The sequence below is a fragment of the Triturus cristatus genome, chromosome 6, assembly GCF_964204655.1.
Source record: "Triturus cristatus chromosome 6, aTriCri1.1, whole genome shotgun sequence".
NCBI lineage: Eukaryota > Metazoa > Chordata > Amphibia > Caudata > Salamandridae > Triturus > Triturus cristatus.
Window position 1 is genome coordinate 354533759 of NC_140589.1, and position 17654 is coordinate 354551412.

Here is a 17654-nt window from a genome sequence, read left to right on the forward strand (position 1 = left end):
TCTTGTGATATTGTACTGCATCCTTTTTTAGTCAGTCAATATCTTTTAAGTTATTAGGACTTTCAAAGCGATTGGTTACTGGGGCACTAAACCTGTAGTGAGTTTCGGGTGGGTAATTCTTAATCCTATTTCCACTACTCTGAGCCTTTGATGGTTGATAGAAGTAGCCTAGTGGGACAAAGTTTATTTCCTGGGGCATAATAACGTGGCTCCATGCTCTTTCAAGAATGGTTCGCACCAGGTGGATCTAAATGTTAAAACCACACAGTCCCCTACTAGGGCTTTGCGGGTTCTGCCTATCCAGGCTATTTTTCTGACCATTTTAAATTCTGATAATAGGGCTTCTGTTAATCCTGTTCTGATACTCAACCAGTGTGATGATTTATTCCTCACAGCGATCCAGGATTCACCATCATTCATAATGAGCTGAGGAACATTTGCCAGAACTATCCTGTAGAGAGTTGCTTCCGGAGGGAGCTTTAGAATTTGAGGGGTGGCTTGGAAGCGATCCCTAACAGTACTTATGGGATCAAGGTTGAATTGGCTTTCTAGGGGTGGTATATCATTTAGCTCCCTCCTCTAGACTACACTGTATGCATCTCTCCTAACATTGTTAAGGGGGTACCTTACTAGGCCAGGAAGGGAATTCAGCCCCCGCGTTTCTGTCTGGTTCCCATGGATCCCCTGGCTTTCCTAATGTGACTCTCCTTGTTTCCCCTCAAGTGGGGTTTGTCTAATTAACAATTCCGGAGCTGTTGAATGAGATACTCTGTTAGTCCTAGTTTGCGAGGAAGCCACAACATTACTTTTGTCATTTTCTCTGCTGTGGGTAGCGTTTCCTAAACATTTTTCTACTGGTGACTCTATAAGTTGTAATCTATCTGACATCTTGACTAGGGCTTTTTTAAGGGTACTTTCTAACCCTCTATCTGCCTATAAAGCTTTTTTAAGTCATCTTTAGAGTAATGGGGCTCCATAAGAGTTGGTGATTTCGCACTATGACCTGTTTGTAGTGATATTGATGAATTTCTCCGCTTTATTACCCTTTTTTGCAAATTTTTACCCTTAGTTTCTGGGCCTATATGATCATCTTGTAGAACCCTGTTTTCCTTCCCTGGGTTTCTAGGGCGCTTTAATGGGGGTTGGGTGTCACTGTCCTGATCGCTTACCCACACGTGGTTCGAAATATTTTGCACACAGCCATTAGTGGGTAAGCGGCGTTTACTCTATGTTAGTGTTCGAGGTCCTTCTCTTAGGGCTGTCTCCACTCTCTGGCTTTCTCCCCTGTTTTCTACATTTAAAGTCTCCTCAATGTATGATATCTGTTTTTTGATTGCCCCCATTGCCCCTGTGAGGTAATTTAATAAAGTCGAACGCAAACCCAAAGTCAACTTCGTTGCGGGCTTTGTCGGGGTCACCTTTTTTTGCTTTAGCCTTCCTTTTCCCCATAGTTCAGGGTTACAATGGCAAGCCAGTAGTGAGCGGAAATAAATATTATTAAGTATGCTTTTTATTGATTATATACCACAACAGACCTAGAAGGTTAAGTTTGAAGCAACAAGTCTTCTCAGTCACCGATACTGTTATCATAAACTTATAGTCATCAGGTCATAAAGTCATCTCAGTATAACCCGGTGAAGGCAAAGGTTACTAATGTTCTCCCCCTTTGGGCACTTACCAACAGTGGAGCAATAGAAGAACTCTTTTCTGCCAGTAGGACCAAGAGAGGGGGCCCAGCCCAGCCTCTTCTGGGCCATGAAGGGCTAAGACGGGCCTGACTTCACTCTGCCTTCGCTCTGGCTGAGCCCGGGCATGCCCCGCAAGCATCCCGTGATGTGGCACACCTCTGCTGCAGGTTTCGCGCTCCAGGGGTCGGGAGTAAAGTGCACTGTGCCAGTATCTTCTCTGAGGGTCCCCCCATTCTCAAATACTAGCTGAAAATGTGAATATGTTTTCAAGCTGTCAATGGATTTGTTGATGGCTTTGACAACCACCACCACGCTGAGGTAATAGCTGTGACAAAAGCCAGCGTGGATGCTCAAGGCATCCTGATCACACTTTATAGTAAATTTGGTCTTGAGCATTGTGAATGTATTCCATGTTCTTGGGTTTTAGATTTTGGTAAGAGCTACCTCCCAGTTCCCTTTTTGGTCCACAGCTTTAGCTAGTTTCATGGTATAATTATAAATGTGATTGTCGAGGAAAATGTTCTTCGAGGCGTTGGATAGCAAGGTAATATAAAATTATATTGTCTCCATATTGTCACCTACAGAGAGCCACCCGTACTCACACACCCTGCAGGGAGCTGGTCAGCACCCAAATGTTTAAATTTATCAGACCATTCCCTCCATTTGATAAAGGCCTGTCTGTTAGCCCTGCTACCTTTCTGTTTCAGAATCTTTTCAACGCTGTACACCAGGTGTGGATCGTCCAGTACCATTTGTAACTCTTTGTTGTAAAAGGCACCCAACACCATTTAGCAATCATAGTCCTTTAACCTGTAAATATATATGCTTTCTTTAAGCTCCACACTCTCAAGTATAAATATTTTGTTCTGGTAGCCCTTCGTAAAGGCTCCTTTCAACTTTGAAACCCTGACATGAACACCTGCTTCTTTACCTTGGCAGCAATACAACTCTCGTCATTACCTCTATGGGAGATGTTTTGAGGGTTCTTTGATAACTGGCATTATAAGCCCCTATAAATGCCTGTAGAACATGTACATATTGGTGTGTTTTGTAGGCCGTGAAATATCTCCACTTCTTAGATTTTAAAATTCTGCTAAAATGTTCCACAACAGCAACTTTTACCTCTGTGTGGGTTACAAAATGAAGAACAGCATGCTGTCTAAAAACTAATTGATTAAAAACTCTGGGGCATATTATCAAGCACGGCGTTAAAATTATCGCCGCTTTAGCGGCAGAAAACGGGCGCTAAAGCGGCGATAATGGGCTTGATAATATGCCGCAGGGAATTCCAATAGAAGCCCATGTTGACACCAGAACATGGGCTTCTATGGGAATTCTCAAGGGCATATAATCAAGCCCATTATCGCCGCTTTAGCGGCAGTTTTCTGCCACTAAAGCGGCGATAATTTTAACGCCGTTTCTTGATAATATGCCCCTCTGTTCTGTATCTACATAGTACAGTTGGCTATGGACGTAGGACTGGCACACTGCATCGCAAAAGGGCAGCTCACCAAGATTCAGATAGTGCAGAGTTACAGATTGTTTTTCACCTATACTTTTTTAAGCGACATATATACCAAACCGGCAATACATATGTATCCTGGACGTAACTCCGAAGCATCTTGCGCACCGACATTCAGATGCTTGTCCTAAAAGTATGTAACGTTAAATAATACAATAATGACTCGCAACCAGGGGACTCATCCTTTTTTAAAACAGTTTTGGTGGGGCTAAAGAGCCAACTCTTTTATGTTTAAAATAAATATCACACATACGTCTTTCTGTATCACTTTTGCCATCCGTCTAACAAAATATATACACAAACTTTTCATACATCGGAGTTTTGAGCTTGCTCAAGCATCAGATTTCTTTGAGCGTGGTCATATCAGGGTGAACATTTTTCTTTTCCTCTGACAAACCATACACCAACCGTAGCAGTTTATATACTTTGTGCGGATCTAGCAAGCTACATATATGATGGATTGTTCTTGAAGTGTATGAGTTGTATAGACACTTATGAGCCTCCTGATGCGGAGCATTGATTTTATGGCTGTAACAGAGGTTATATTAGTCACGTTTTACGCACACATTCAAAACAATCACAGCAAAACCTTTAACATGCCATACAGTATTGTAAGGTACGCCTGGAGCTTACTATTCAAAATCTGCAATAATATAGGAACAAACACATTTCTTATGCAGCTCTTTGTTATGGTTTGTGGAACTTTCAGTCTGTTTTGAACAACATAAGCAGTAAAGATTTACGGCATTAATATTTGGCAGCATCCCCTCTACCACGGCTCTTTTTGCTGATGCTTTCTACGGTTCAAAAAAGAAAGAAAGAAAGACAGACTATTAGTCAAAAATAAAATAAAGCCATATATATGATATAAGTAAGAGTTTATGATGATTTTTACTAATCTTGTCCTTTTCTTGGGACTCTGCGGTGGCTCTGATATCTTGAGAGTCACTGAGGTCCATCTAGGCATAACCCTTGTCAGAGTTTGTGCAGGGCTTTTGTACGACGATAGCCTCCAGAGCCGATTACTCCAGAAACTCCATGGGCCCGATTCACAGAACTAACTTAAGACAAAATCCTAAACTTACTACCATTTTGGTATTCACAGAAGGCACTTACTCATTTTGGTATTCACAGAAGGCACTTACTCATTTCGGTATTCACAGAAGTTAGGAGTCCTAACTTTAGGACTCCTAAATGCCTTCTGTGAATACCGAAAGTCTTAAAATTAGGATTTTTCTCAGTTTAGTAGTAGTATAGTTAGGACTCCTAACTTTAGGACTCCTAAATGCCTTCTGTGAATTCCGAAAGTCTTAAAATTAGGATTTTTCTCAATTTAGTAGTCCTAAGTCTAAATTTAGGACTACTAAATTGAGAAAAATCCTAATTTTAAGACTTTCGGTATTCACAGAAGGCATTTAGGAGTCCTAAAGTTAGGAGTCCTAACTATACTACTACTAAACTGAGAAAAAACCTAATTTTAAGGCTTTCGGTATTCACAGAAGGCATTTAGGAGTCCTAAAGTTAGGAGTCCTAAATTTAGGACTACTAAATTGAGAAAAATCCTAATTTTAAGACTTTCGGTATTCACAGAAGGCATTTAGGAGTCCTAAAGTTAGGAGTCCTAACTATACTACTACTAAACTGAGAAAAATCCTAATTTTAAGACTTTCGGTATTCACAGAAGGCATTTAGGAGTCCTAAAGTTAGGACTCCTAACTTCTGTGAATACCGAAATGAGTAAGTGCCTTCTGTGAATACCAAAATGAGTAAGTGCCTTCTGTGAATACCAAAATGGTAGTAAATTTAGGATTTTGTCTTAAGTTAGTTCTGTGAATCGGGCCCCATATCTTCCCAGACTAGTGAGGTAGGAGTTGCTATAGATTGTTCACCATCTTCAATGTCGATAAAGTTGTTTCTAGCATTCTAGCATTGCTTCACTACCCGAGGCTTCGCTGCAGCTGCTGGAGTCCTTAATAGGGAATATAGGTTGCAGCAAGTCCTTGAGGCTGAGAGTTTCCAACTGCTGGCTTAGCTCCTCATCAAAACCGGTGACATCATGACCACCGTATTTAAGGTAGCTCTGCTGCGCATTCTGCTCCATTGCCACTGGTGTCAGACTACCATATTATATATTGCAGTGTTCAAAACATCATCAAAGGGTGTCTTTTTTTGATGAGGTGGCTGTATCTCTTCATAATGACCGAGCGAGCTCTGTCTGAAAAATGCCTCCTAGGTTTGGCATATGCTGATTAGGGGCTCCTAATATGTATTCAAATATCAAAAAGGAGTGTACTCCTCTACATAACATCATGGTCACCTGATCTCCAGCGGCTCTGGTTCATTGAGCCCAAACCACATAGTAGAACCATGAGCACGACTAGCATGTCACCACGGTGATGTCACAACACATGTGACGTCACCCCCCCTCCTCGGAAGTGAAATCACAGGGGCCCGGGAATCCCAATAACAAAGTCACATCACTTTTGGGGGGCACAACTGTCACTTTTTGCTTGATGTGGATGGTATCCCTCATTTCTACGGACAAGATTTCCAAGTAAATAAATCGAAATCCAAATTGTCCTCTCAGTGGGATAAACTTCAAGCACATTTAGTCAGGCACATGAACTGAGGATCTGCAAATACCTGCAGACAGAGCCTAAAGTGAGATAAAATAACAGTCAGATAATGCTTAGGAACAGGATGGCCCTTGCACAACTCCTTGCCTACCTAAGAAGAGTGGGCGTTAGCGACTTATTGCAAAGCCTGTCATCAAGCTGGAGATTACTGCCAGTGTTTCAGAAGCTTGTCTGTCCCCTAAACTTTCTCAAGAGGAAGGAAACACGGTGTTCCTATTCCATATGACCAGGGTATCTTGAAAGCTGACTCATACGTTTTGTGTGGTTGCAATAAGACTTTTAGAAGCCTGGAGAGATCCCCCTCCACGTGATCAGAAAATGAGAAAGGGTTTGAAATCGACCCTTTTTCCTGGCCTCCCACTAACCAGGAACAACAAAAAGCTGTGTGGATGTTACCTACTTCCACACAGACAAGAGTTTAAAAAACAACAAAACAACATGCTAATAGCTGCAGTTTCTCACGTTGATGACAGTCGAAATGCAGGCTTGTTTGCATGTATGAAAACAGAGATAAGAGAGGCACATACAGAGACATTTAAACCATAGTCTTAGGATTAGTCCATATAACAAAGAAAAGGAATGCGATGGCAGAGGTACGTTTTTCAGATGATGTTGTCGATCCTTTTATTCATAGTATAAATTCATGTAGGTGAACAATGCAAAACAGCCAACGCGTTTCACCCTTGCGGGCTTTTTCAGGGCAAAAAATAGTCCAGTAGGTGCTACAGGGTATTAACCCGAACAAGAAGGGGCAAGGTATCCTATAGAATCTTGATGTATATCTCAAACTATTAATGAAGATAGTAGTGACGTAGAGGGTTTAAGATTTGTAAAATCAGAAACCGAAGCGCATAGTGTGTCGCGCTCAAGGTCAGGGCGAAACTCCAACCGGCAAAGGTTCACTGCCACGCTTTTCTTCCCAAAGTAAACACGAGGCACTATGAATAAAACGATTGATGACATCATCTGAAAAATTTACCTCTGTCATAGTGTTCCTTTTCTTTGTTATATGGACTAATTCTAAGACTATGGTTTAGATGTCTCTGTATATGTGCCTCTCTTATCTCTGTTTTCACATGTTATATTCAGGACCACCAACGGTGGCTGGTCTTTAGAGGTGGGCATTATACATGAGTCCTTTTTTAGGAAACAGTAACTACGTTTCCAATACACTTTTCCATAAACACTGGTAGTGGTGCGGCCTTATATACCCTGCCACCGTGGGTCAGTGTGTCAGAATTGTTTACATATATATTCTTAGCAGTGATATCCAGATGTTAAAATGATACAGCAGTCTCACATGTAAAATTAATGTCTGTAAACATATTTATTACTATTGAATCAGCCTTTATTAGCTATATTCACGGATGACAGAAAAAATAAATCATTGATGGCATCTCTAGTGATGCCACTTATTATATTGCCATTGACATTAATAATGACATCACTGTAGCTCCAAGAATACCTTTTTCCCACATCCTGTCACTGACCATTGAAATATAGCTTTGTTTTAAGATGTATCCATTATGGGTACATCTGTATGTTCAAAGCAATGAATGTCTAAGGGCATATGTAATACCAGTGGCTGCAATAGCAGCAGTCTTTAGTATCTCCACTCATAGATGTTATCAGAAATTACATCATTGCTGATATCTCTGGTGCTATCATGTCATTTCTCATCACATTAAATTTTTCCACATTTGTTTGCTGACCGTGGAAATGCAGCCTGGATTGTCAAAGATGTGGCCTGGATGCAGCTGAAGGACATGCCAACCTTGTACAGACATTGTGATTGGGCACAATCTGTAGTTTATTCCATGCTCTCAGGGCCAAATGAACAGGGCCAAAGGTTATCGGTCATTTTAAAAGCCTTCCACCTGCAATTGACTGTAGCAGTGTGTTGCCTCAATATATTAATGAAAACAACAGCAACTTACTGACAGTAGTACTTTATTATTGCAATTGCATTTTAAGTAAGATGCCAATAATCACGTACAGGATGATTTCATCTGTGATGTCATCAGTTATCAAGTTTCTAATATTATATGTGACAATATGTACAGTCAAGAGCCATGTATTTAGTGGATGGTATATGTGAGTGTGTAGCTCAACACAATCAGAATATTTTACTGGTTGGCAGGTCCTCTAATAATATCATAACTTCAGTTGACTGAAAGTCTTTCATGGAATTTTATGTTTTGTCATAATTTTGCCTATTATATGACATTCGAGTCTTCTCATTCAGTATACGTTAGGGATGGGTGAGATCGTGCAATAGCTTTTTTGAGTATTTCAATAAATTCACATACATTCAAAATTTAATGAAGTTTTATGATATGTACTTATCGCTATTTCGTGACTTTCAATATGAGGTCATGCTTTACATTCAAAAATCACATGACGTACCGGTAAGATACAGGTTCAACGACAAAAATTACAAAATGTCTCTCACCTTGGTTTCACTGTTCGCGCAGTCGTTGTGACGGTCGCGTATCCAAATGGGATATCACATTCCTGTTTCTATGGATGGCTGGGCCATTTCCTGGATGGATAGAGAATGCAAATTGTTCTAAGAAAAGTGGATGGAGTTTGCTACTGGAAAAAGCACAATCTCATTTGCAATTTGTCCTTCGACTCCCACATTTAGGATGCAAATGCATTAGCCTACACCCCTGACACTATATTCACCTATGCACACAAGACCAGAATATAGTTGTACTGGAATGCAATGCGTGCAGGTCCTTGCTCCTAGTGCCATGATATGGCGACATTCCAGCTACTGTTTGAAATACATTTGTTAGTTTGCATTTAACTGTGACTTAGTTTAACAAATCTTTGTGCAACATCACTTTGGGGAATCGTAATAAGGATATAGAGCAAGTACAAAAATGTGCATTTCCCATTAGAGAAGGGGTGGGCAATATGGACACACAACCCGCTGTACCAGTGCCACATCCTTTCAGTATGATGAGCACAGGTCATGATCGCAGGTAATACCCTGGTGTCATTGCCGAATGGATAATATCTCATGATATGCCCTGTGAGTACTGAAGGCATGTGGCACTGAGTGTAGAAAATGGTTGATTGCCATGCCCTGTGATGGGTGACACAGACACAAGTCAATTACTCCAGTGACTGAGAGGATTTGGGTATGCTGGAGCAGGAATCAGTTTCTCAATTAAGAATCTCAAACGGGCTAATTCCCACTCTTAATCTCTGCTGGTCTGAGGCAAATGAATCTTTGGCATTGTGTGAGACATAATTGAAGTTAATTTGTATTAATTTCAATAATCAAATATGATCAGAAATCGATGATCAACATTAGTCAATAAATTAATCATAATAGATGCATTAAGCACATTCCATAAAGGAAAGAAAATCACTATTCTAAGAATCGGGAATGAATGGTGTCAATCAGAACCCATAAAGGGTTCTAGTTAGAGAGAGTGAGAGTGTGAGGATAAAGCTTTGGCATATAAAGTAATTCAATAAATCAAAATTCAATCAAAGCAAAATTTCCCATAAAGAGAGGTTCGTGAAACTCAGTAGAGTCTCAAAGCAATATGGAATAAGGACAAATGGAAGTGGGTAAAGAAATGGACATCACATTCTGAAGCTTTTGCAGCATGTTGCTTTTTCCTTCTTCCTTCTCCAGTATGCAAATCTGCACAAGGCAGCACACATGGAACAAGCAAAAACGAGGAGAAATAATGCATTTCTCCTCATTTCGCCAACTTAAGACCAGGATTTTCCTGGTCTAAATTTTGGTGCTGCCTCCTAGGTACACCATCCTTGTACATAGGCAGCAGCATCAAATACAATGGGTGTTGCTGTGAAACGCCCATCACAACACCCACTGCACGCCCCTTTCACGATAAATATAGCATGAAAGAGTGCCTTATGTACAAGGCAGCGTTAAGCCACGTTGAGTGGCTTAATGCTGCCTTGTACACACGACAAGGCCCCTATCGCCACTGGAACGTCACAAAAAGTGATGTTCCCGTGGCAATAGGGGCTTGTACATATGCCACTTAAGTCTTTCTTTGCTTCTTTCTTTTTTTGCTTTCTGACTCAGTGTTTTCCTCCAGACCAAACCCTTCCTGGTTCCTGGGTTTAAAAGACTCCCCCTGCTTGGTGATTGGTTCTGGGGCCACTACGTGATCGTCATCATCCGGTTCTCTCGTTAGTATGTTTTCTTTCCCATTCGAACCCCCGCCATGACCGTCGGGCTGCAGAGGAAAAGGAGAGTGTGCAGGTAAGCTGAAAATGTACCAGGGATTGGATTGTACATCTTCTGCTTAGTTGTCCTCCATCTCCCTTTCACACTCATCAACACCAAAGGTAAAGCATCTGGCCATTTCAGTGATGTGGAGGAACAAGCCTTTGTCAATCGGGACTTTATTGCTCCATTGAACTATTCAACAAATACAGAGGCTTTTGGTCGATAACTACAGTGTAATCTGCTTAATCTTTTTGTTGAAATTAGTCCCACGGTTTAATATCAGAGAAACCAGTAATCCATACCTAGGTATTAAATCCCACAACAGCAATTTTGCTACAGTGAGACTGAATTTTTGTGTGTTGGGTAGGCTTCCAACCATCAAGAGAAAATGCACACTATAACCAGGACATTTCTCAACCTTTACAAACAGGCATCTAAATAAAGTCCATTTGCATTCAGTTGAAATGACCACCTGATCTCCCTATTTGGCTCAGTGCTACTAGTGTTCTCTTCCCTGTGTTCATATGTTGACATGTCACACATAGATAGCACAATTCTTCTGCAAGCATCTTAATTCTGGGGTCAAACAAATTCTGTCTGAATAATCTCACCATTGCATCTCTTCCTAGATTTGTTGGGCCATGGAAATGTTGGGTCATGGGAAACAATAAACTGTCTGGCAAAAATGGCCTTCCATCTGCTGACATCCAAATGTCATTTGAATTTGTCTTGCGTCCTGCTCTGTTCCAACCCTGATGTTCTGCTTCCAAAACATTTTCCTTCAATCTTTTGAGCTCTTCACATGTATCAGCTTCTGACAACAACAGCAAAAAAACAGTGTCTTCTTCAGACTGATTTGTGTATGCCCTGTGAAAACCTCTTTGTGACCAATACTGCACAAAACCATGGACAACACCAAAGCCATGTTGACTACCGTAAATATAGCCCCTGTCAATTGGGCTGTCAGACTGCAAACTCTTACAAGGGCAATTACTTCTACAACTTGTGCTGAAGTAACACTTTGAAGCCATGAAGCTTCCACAACATCTTGAATTGAGTGTAAGCTGCTGTCAGAATGCCTTCATTATTTGTCAGACTTGAGCTATCGACAAAAAATAAATAATCAAAGTCATCCAAAGGTTCTTCTTTTATGTCTAGCTTTGGCTTGCTACACAAGTCCATGATATCTAGAAAATCATATTCAACTTAATCTTCACTGAAATCCTCATTTACAGGGAAACAGAATTGATGGATTTAAAATTTTACATCGTTTCAAAATTATATTCTCAGCAGCAAGGATCTGCTACTCATACTTTATAAGTCTGTACTGGGTTTCCATTAAAATAAGCTAAATTCTAAGGAGTGAGAGACCCTAACAGTTGAAGGATGTCCCATCACTATGTTCTCACATCTCTCTGTACTGACTTCAACCGTAGCTATCGATTTAAGGCAGCTGGGCAGTCCTTAGCTACAGAGTACTTAAATAATAAGTCACAGGTCTTCGTGCATCTCCATGCATCTCAGTAAGCACTGAGAAAGTGCAGCCCTCCCTCTCACTGCAAAACAATGTGAACATTTTACTGTAATAAGGCATTCCTAGTGCCGGGGTATGACAGATCCTTTCTCTCAGCTCTAGGAAAGCTTTCAACCAATTGATGTTTCATGGAAGTCGATCAGGCACATCTTTGTGTGTCATCCTCAATATAAGCTTAGCCATTAGGGAAATGTTCGTCATCAACTGTCTACAGTAGCCAATCATTCCCAAAAACACTTGGACTCCTCTCTTTGTTCTGGGTGGATTCCTCTGAAGAATTGTCTCAACTCCTTCTAATGACACCTTACTTGCTCCTTTCTCAGTGATATGTCTCAAATATTGGACTTCTTTTTGATGCTATTTCAGTGTACCTGGAGACACTTTATGTCCATTCTCAGCCAGGTGATTGAACAGTGCAATCGTATCCTGTCTGCAAGCTTCCTGTGTATCTGATGCCACATGTAGGTCATCAATGAACTGCACAAGAACTGAATTGTAAGGCATCTGCAGTGACTCAAGATTCTTTTTCAAGATCTAATTGAAAATAGATGGGCTCCGTGTGGAACTCGGCACCATGAAAAAACCCTCTGTCGAAATTAAAAGTGAAAAAAAACGGTCCTTCTTCGTGTAATGGAACGGAAAATATGACCTGGCACAAGTCCACAATGGTAAAAACTTCTACAGTGCATGGAAGCTGAAAAAGCACGGTGGCTGGATTTGGTATCATGGGACAACATGGAACAACAAAGCTGTTAATCTTTTGAAGATCTTGGACAATCCAATATTTACCTTTGGGCTTCTGTAAGCCCATGATCGAAGAGTTGCAAGGGCTTCCAACAACTACGTTTAAAATCCCTTTACTCAGCATGTTTTCAATCACTGGTGAAATTCCTGCAACTGTCTCTGAGGTCAAATTGTTTGGTGGTTTTCTCGGACACGCAGCATTTAGGTTCACTGTAACTTGGACAGGTTCCACACTTTTAATCAGTCCAATATTTTTCCCTGTGAAGTCTCATATTTCTTGATTCATTTTTTCTAATAAATCTGGAGATAAATATACAACTGTTTCCACTGAGTACAATTCTACAGCTGTTTCTTTTTCGGCCATTTTAACTTCAACATATTAATCATGCACTTAAAATTTAAAGCTATCCAAGGTACAGTAAATAGTGCAATTTAACTTGCACAATAAATCTCTCCCTAACAAGGTTACAGGACTAGAATCACAGACAAGTTCATGATTTTCCTCAAATCAACCTATTTTTACAGGAACTTTTTCTGAAACTCGGTTTGTTATCTGTTTATTTGAAACTCCTACAACTTGGATCTTCTTCTAAAAAAATGAAGGTCTTGGACTGCCACTGTACTAACAGTGGATCGGGTAGTGCCGGTGACGAACAAAAATTACACTTGGTGGCCATTATTTTCTCCATTTACAAATGGTCCGCTCTGGTCTACCTCTAAGACTGCACCAAGCATGCAATCTTTTTCTCCCTTCAGGCACCATCATTGGAAATAGTTGAAGCCAAAAGTGTCACTTCCTAACACAGGGTACTATTGAAATGGATTCTGATTCTGGTTCTGAAATGGCTTTGGATTTGCTTTGGGAATCTGATTCATATTAAATATATGGTTTTTCATATTTTGTGAGACCATCTGGGCTTGTGGAACCTGCATCTTTGGAACCTGTTTCTGCATTTCTTCCGTGTTGCAACATCTACACCAGAATTCAGTTTAATCAGAACACCTCTACCCTGTGAACACTTTGAGTCTGCAAACCAACAACTTGCTTCTCACTCTGGTGTCCCACAAACGACTGATTCAGAAAACCTTTCCGAGCAAACCTCATCTGGGCTAACATGAACTTTTCCTTGTGCTTTTTCTGTTTTATCTATTGTCCATCACTACAATATATTTCATACCTCAGGATCTCATCCAACAATTTTGTCTGCCAGTAAATGACACTTGTTTTATGTGCCTACTGATTTCTGGTCTTAACCCTAGAACAAACTGAGACATAAAAAAATCCATATCACTCTGGGATGTTCCCACCCACTGTGCTGTTGAAACACCTGAAGCAACTGCTGATAGTAATCATGCACTAACTCTTTCAGCTCTTGTGAGAGTCCTTTAATCTTTAACAAGTCAAAATCTTTTGGAGGAACCTTGCCTTTCAGAAATGTGATCAACTCATTGTATTTTCCATAACCACAGGAGATGGTGCATTAGTGTGGGAATCTCTCATCATTTCTGCACACAGCCATTGTACAATAATTTTACACTCGGCCCACAAATCACTAGGCACTACAATATCAATATCAAATCAATCCAAAGCACTTTCAACATTTTATAAAATATGTCAACTTGTGTGTACCACTGTACAGGCTTCTCTCTCACTTTTGGAAAATGATTTATAAATGCTGCAAGATCGCCTCTGATCCAAGGTACATACGCTCCACCTGGTATTTTTCTCAATGGATAAGTCAAAGCTTCTCCATCTTCTGGGGGATCTATCGTTGGCTTATTATTTTCTTCAACTGCCTCTGATTGTTTCTTTTTCTTGTCATGCTTCCTTGCTTATTTGTTCTCTAACTTCTCAAAATCACTCCATTTATGAATGTATTTTACTAAGTTAGTTAAATAATTGTATTCCTGAAGAATACATTGTCTCAATAACTTCACCATCCAATTGTGCCCTGAAACAGTTCTGCAATGGAAAATGTTTTGAAAGATCAACTTCATATTTTTGAGCTATTTCGGTAGGTTAATCATGAGCAACTGCTGAACGTCTGATAATTTCTTTTCACAAGTATATCAACTCATTTTCCTGGTACTGATTCACATGCTCAAGATCAAATATCCTCTGATTATTTCTTCTAACTCAACTTTAAATCTTGGGACATTTTCTGTCTTTTTATTCTCTAACATTTCTTCCAACCATTGGGGAAAAATCCCATCTTCAAGTAGGTAAGTCTCACGCTGTTATTGGTGTCGTAGAGACAATCCTTCTCCATTCTCTCAATGACTGAACTGTTTGTGGTGGTGTCCAAACAACAATTTGAAAATTCTGCAATGCCGGATAAACCTTGTCACGGGTGGCCCTGGAACAGTTCTTGGCATTACTTCATCTTGAACAATATTAATCAGAGCAGCTGTTGTGCAAATCTCTAATGGCTGTGCTGTTATAACCCTAGTATAGGTTGCCACTACAGATAAAATACAAGCAGTAACACCTGGAGTTATCACTGTAGGAACATTCTCATTTTGAGCAGGCACAACATTTGATATAACAGGTGGTCCGCTCTGGTCTACCTCTAAGACTGCACCAAGCATGCAATCTTTCTCTCCCTTCAGGCACCATCATTGAATATAGTTGAAGCCAAAAGTGTCACTTCCTAACACAGGGTGCTATTGAAATGGATTCTGATTCTGGTTCATAATAAGCTGTGTCATCTGTAATGTTCATTCAATTTGAATGGCTTTCGATTTAACAGGGGCTGTAGCCACTGTTGAATTTGGTGGCTGGTTACGATGACGGACCGCCTCGGAAATGGAACCAACTGACCTCTGGTCGGCAGTCCGGACTGCCTGATTAGGATGCGACTGAATGCTGTTCGGTCGCATTCTGACATTTCCTTATGGAGGCATGTGTTATGACCTGAGGGAAATGGGAGTTGGTGTTAATCCCTGCACCCCATGACAGGCACCTCAATGTGCCTGCCACGAGCTGTAGGGATTAACAGTGGGGCACCACAGGTGCCAACTGAGCCCCCAACTGGAGTCCACAAGGGAAGGTTGGCCTGGCTAATGGCCCCCAAACACACTTTCCGACAGGGTTTCTATGTCGGAAAGGCCTGCATGGAAACCCTACTGGAAACCATGCATCGTAATCTGGACGCCGGTTTGGATTACAGGCTGGTTCTGACTGGCCGACGGGCTCCTAGATGGAATGAACGGCCAGTTTAAATTCTGACAGGCTGAATCAAAATCAGCCAGGCCGGAATTGAAACTGACGATGTTTGTCATAAGGCCTCCGAATAGAGGTTGTAGGCCTTTAGACCAACGTTTTAATAGGCCCCCTGATGTCAAAGCACCATTAGTATTTGTTACAGGGTCACATACAGTAGTGGAAGCGTGACTTACAATGCATCCAAAATTTCATCCCCTGAATCACTCTCAGTATCTGATTTCTTTGCAGCTCCCTCATCATCTTTTCCGTGTCTTATTATTTTTCAGCTTCTCATGTTTTTCAGTAGAAATAGCTGAGTATAGTCTAGTCACCTCGACTATGGCTTTCCTCCACCTCTGTTTTTCTTCATTTCATTGAGCATCTGCATAATTACACACAACTCTTTTAGTTTTATTCTGGTATTTCTCTCTCTCCTTAACATGTGCAGTTTTCTGACAAATATTTAATGTTTTTATACTGTGTGGGTCTAGGTGATGGCTTCATATCATATAGCTTTTCTCTCAATCTTTTAGTGATACTTAATTCAAATGTACCATAGCTCAAAAAACTCAAACGACCCTCATTTTCAGTGATCTTTCACCATTAACAAAGCCACCAACATGTATGTAACCCCACATTTGTTCTACATAATGTGCTGGTGTACCCTCTGGATATGCCTCTTCACCTTCCCATATTGGAATTGTTACATCACCTCTCAGAAGATTCTTAAATCCTTTAGAACATTTCATTTGTGCGATAATTCAACAATTAGTGTTCAGCAATTCAATTCAATAATGTTGATTTTCGATATCGGTTATATCAAATCTCTTTTCTGAAATCCAGTTATAGCTTTATTACTTCAAAACCTGGTAACCAATTTCAATGTGTCTCTTGCACAACAATTAGCCTACAGCGCGGTACTCTGTGTTGTCGATCAACAAATAGCAACACAACAGTACACCAACCAACCAATGGCAGCACGGCACACTATGATATATGAACTCACGCCTTGCAGCAGTTCAAGCTCCTGTGCAATTTCTCTTGGGCACACAATTCTAAAACTCTAAGCAAACGTAAAGAAACTATCATTGTCTGCTCCTCTAAAGAAGACAAACCAATTCAACAATCAGACTATTAAGGTTTTTACACCTTCCGACTTTTCCACGTAGAAAGATTTTTCACACACATGAAAGAAATCTTTACCAGCAGAAAATCGCCCTAATCAATGTAGCTCCACTTTTTGTACAATTAGGTTCTGCCAAAACCAATCAATATTAATTCATTCACAACAGTGTTTTAATATCTCTGTCTCAATTGTGTAGTTGATGGTGTCTCACGGCCTACACCACTAATCTTTAGAAGACAAGAAAACGATACAGTGTATTCTGCACTTATTCATGCATCTTAGACTACTTTGGAGTTTGATAATCTCTTAAACTTCTTCACAATAAGTATATAAACATCACCAATTCATTCACCAAGCAAACTCCAATACTACACAAATAAAACACATCAATAATCACAATTCACGATGAATAAACCTATTGATACTCACAACTTCAATACAGGAAATGCTTTCAAAACCACACCTTGTCATTCTTCAAATTCTGGGCTTTGGGACTTGGGCATAACTCTAACTATGGATAATTATTTTATAGCTCATCTTCTTATATCGTAAAACATCCTCCTACTACCACGTTTGCTAGAGCAGGAATCAGTTTCTCAATTAAGAAAATTGATTTACCTTCATTTGCCCCCTCTTAAACTTTGCTAGCATTAGACAAATGGCTCTTTACCATTGTTTTAGAGAAGATCAGGAGGTGAAGATCACAGAAATTATAATCAGAATTTCGAATCAAATTTTCAATTAATAAGGAGAGTTTGAGATTTTTAATATTAAAAAATTGTGTACGTAATCTTTATTAGATCACAATTTAAATTGTATTAATCCCAATAATCACATATGGATAGAAATCGATAATCTGCATAACTCCAACAATTAATCATAATAAATGCATTAGGCGCATTCCATAAAGCAAAGAACATTCCTACTCTAGTAATAGAGTGTGAATGGTGTCAGTTAGAACCCATAAAGGGTTCTAG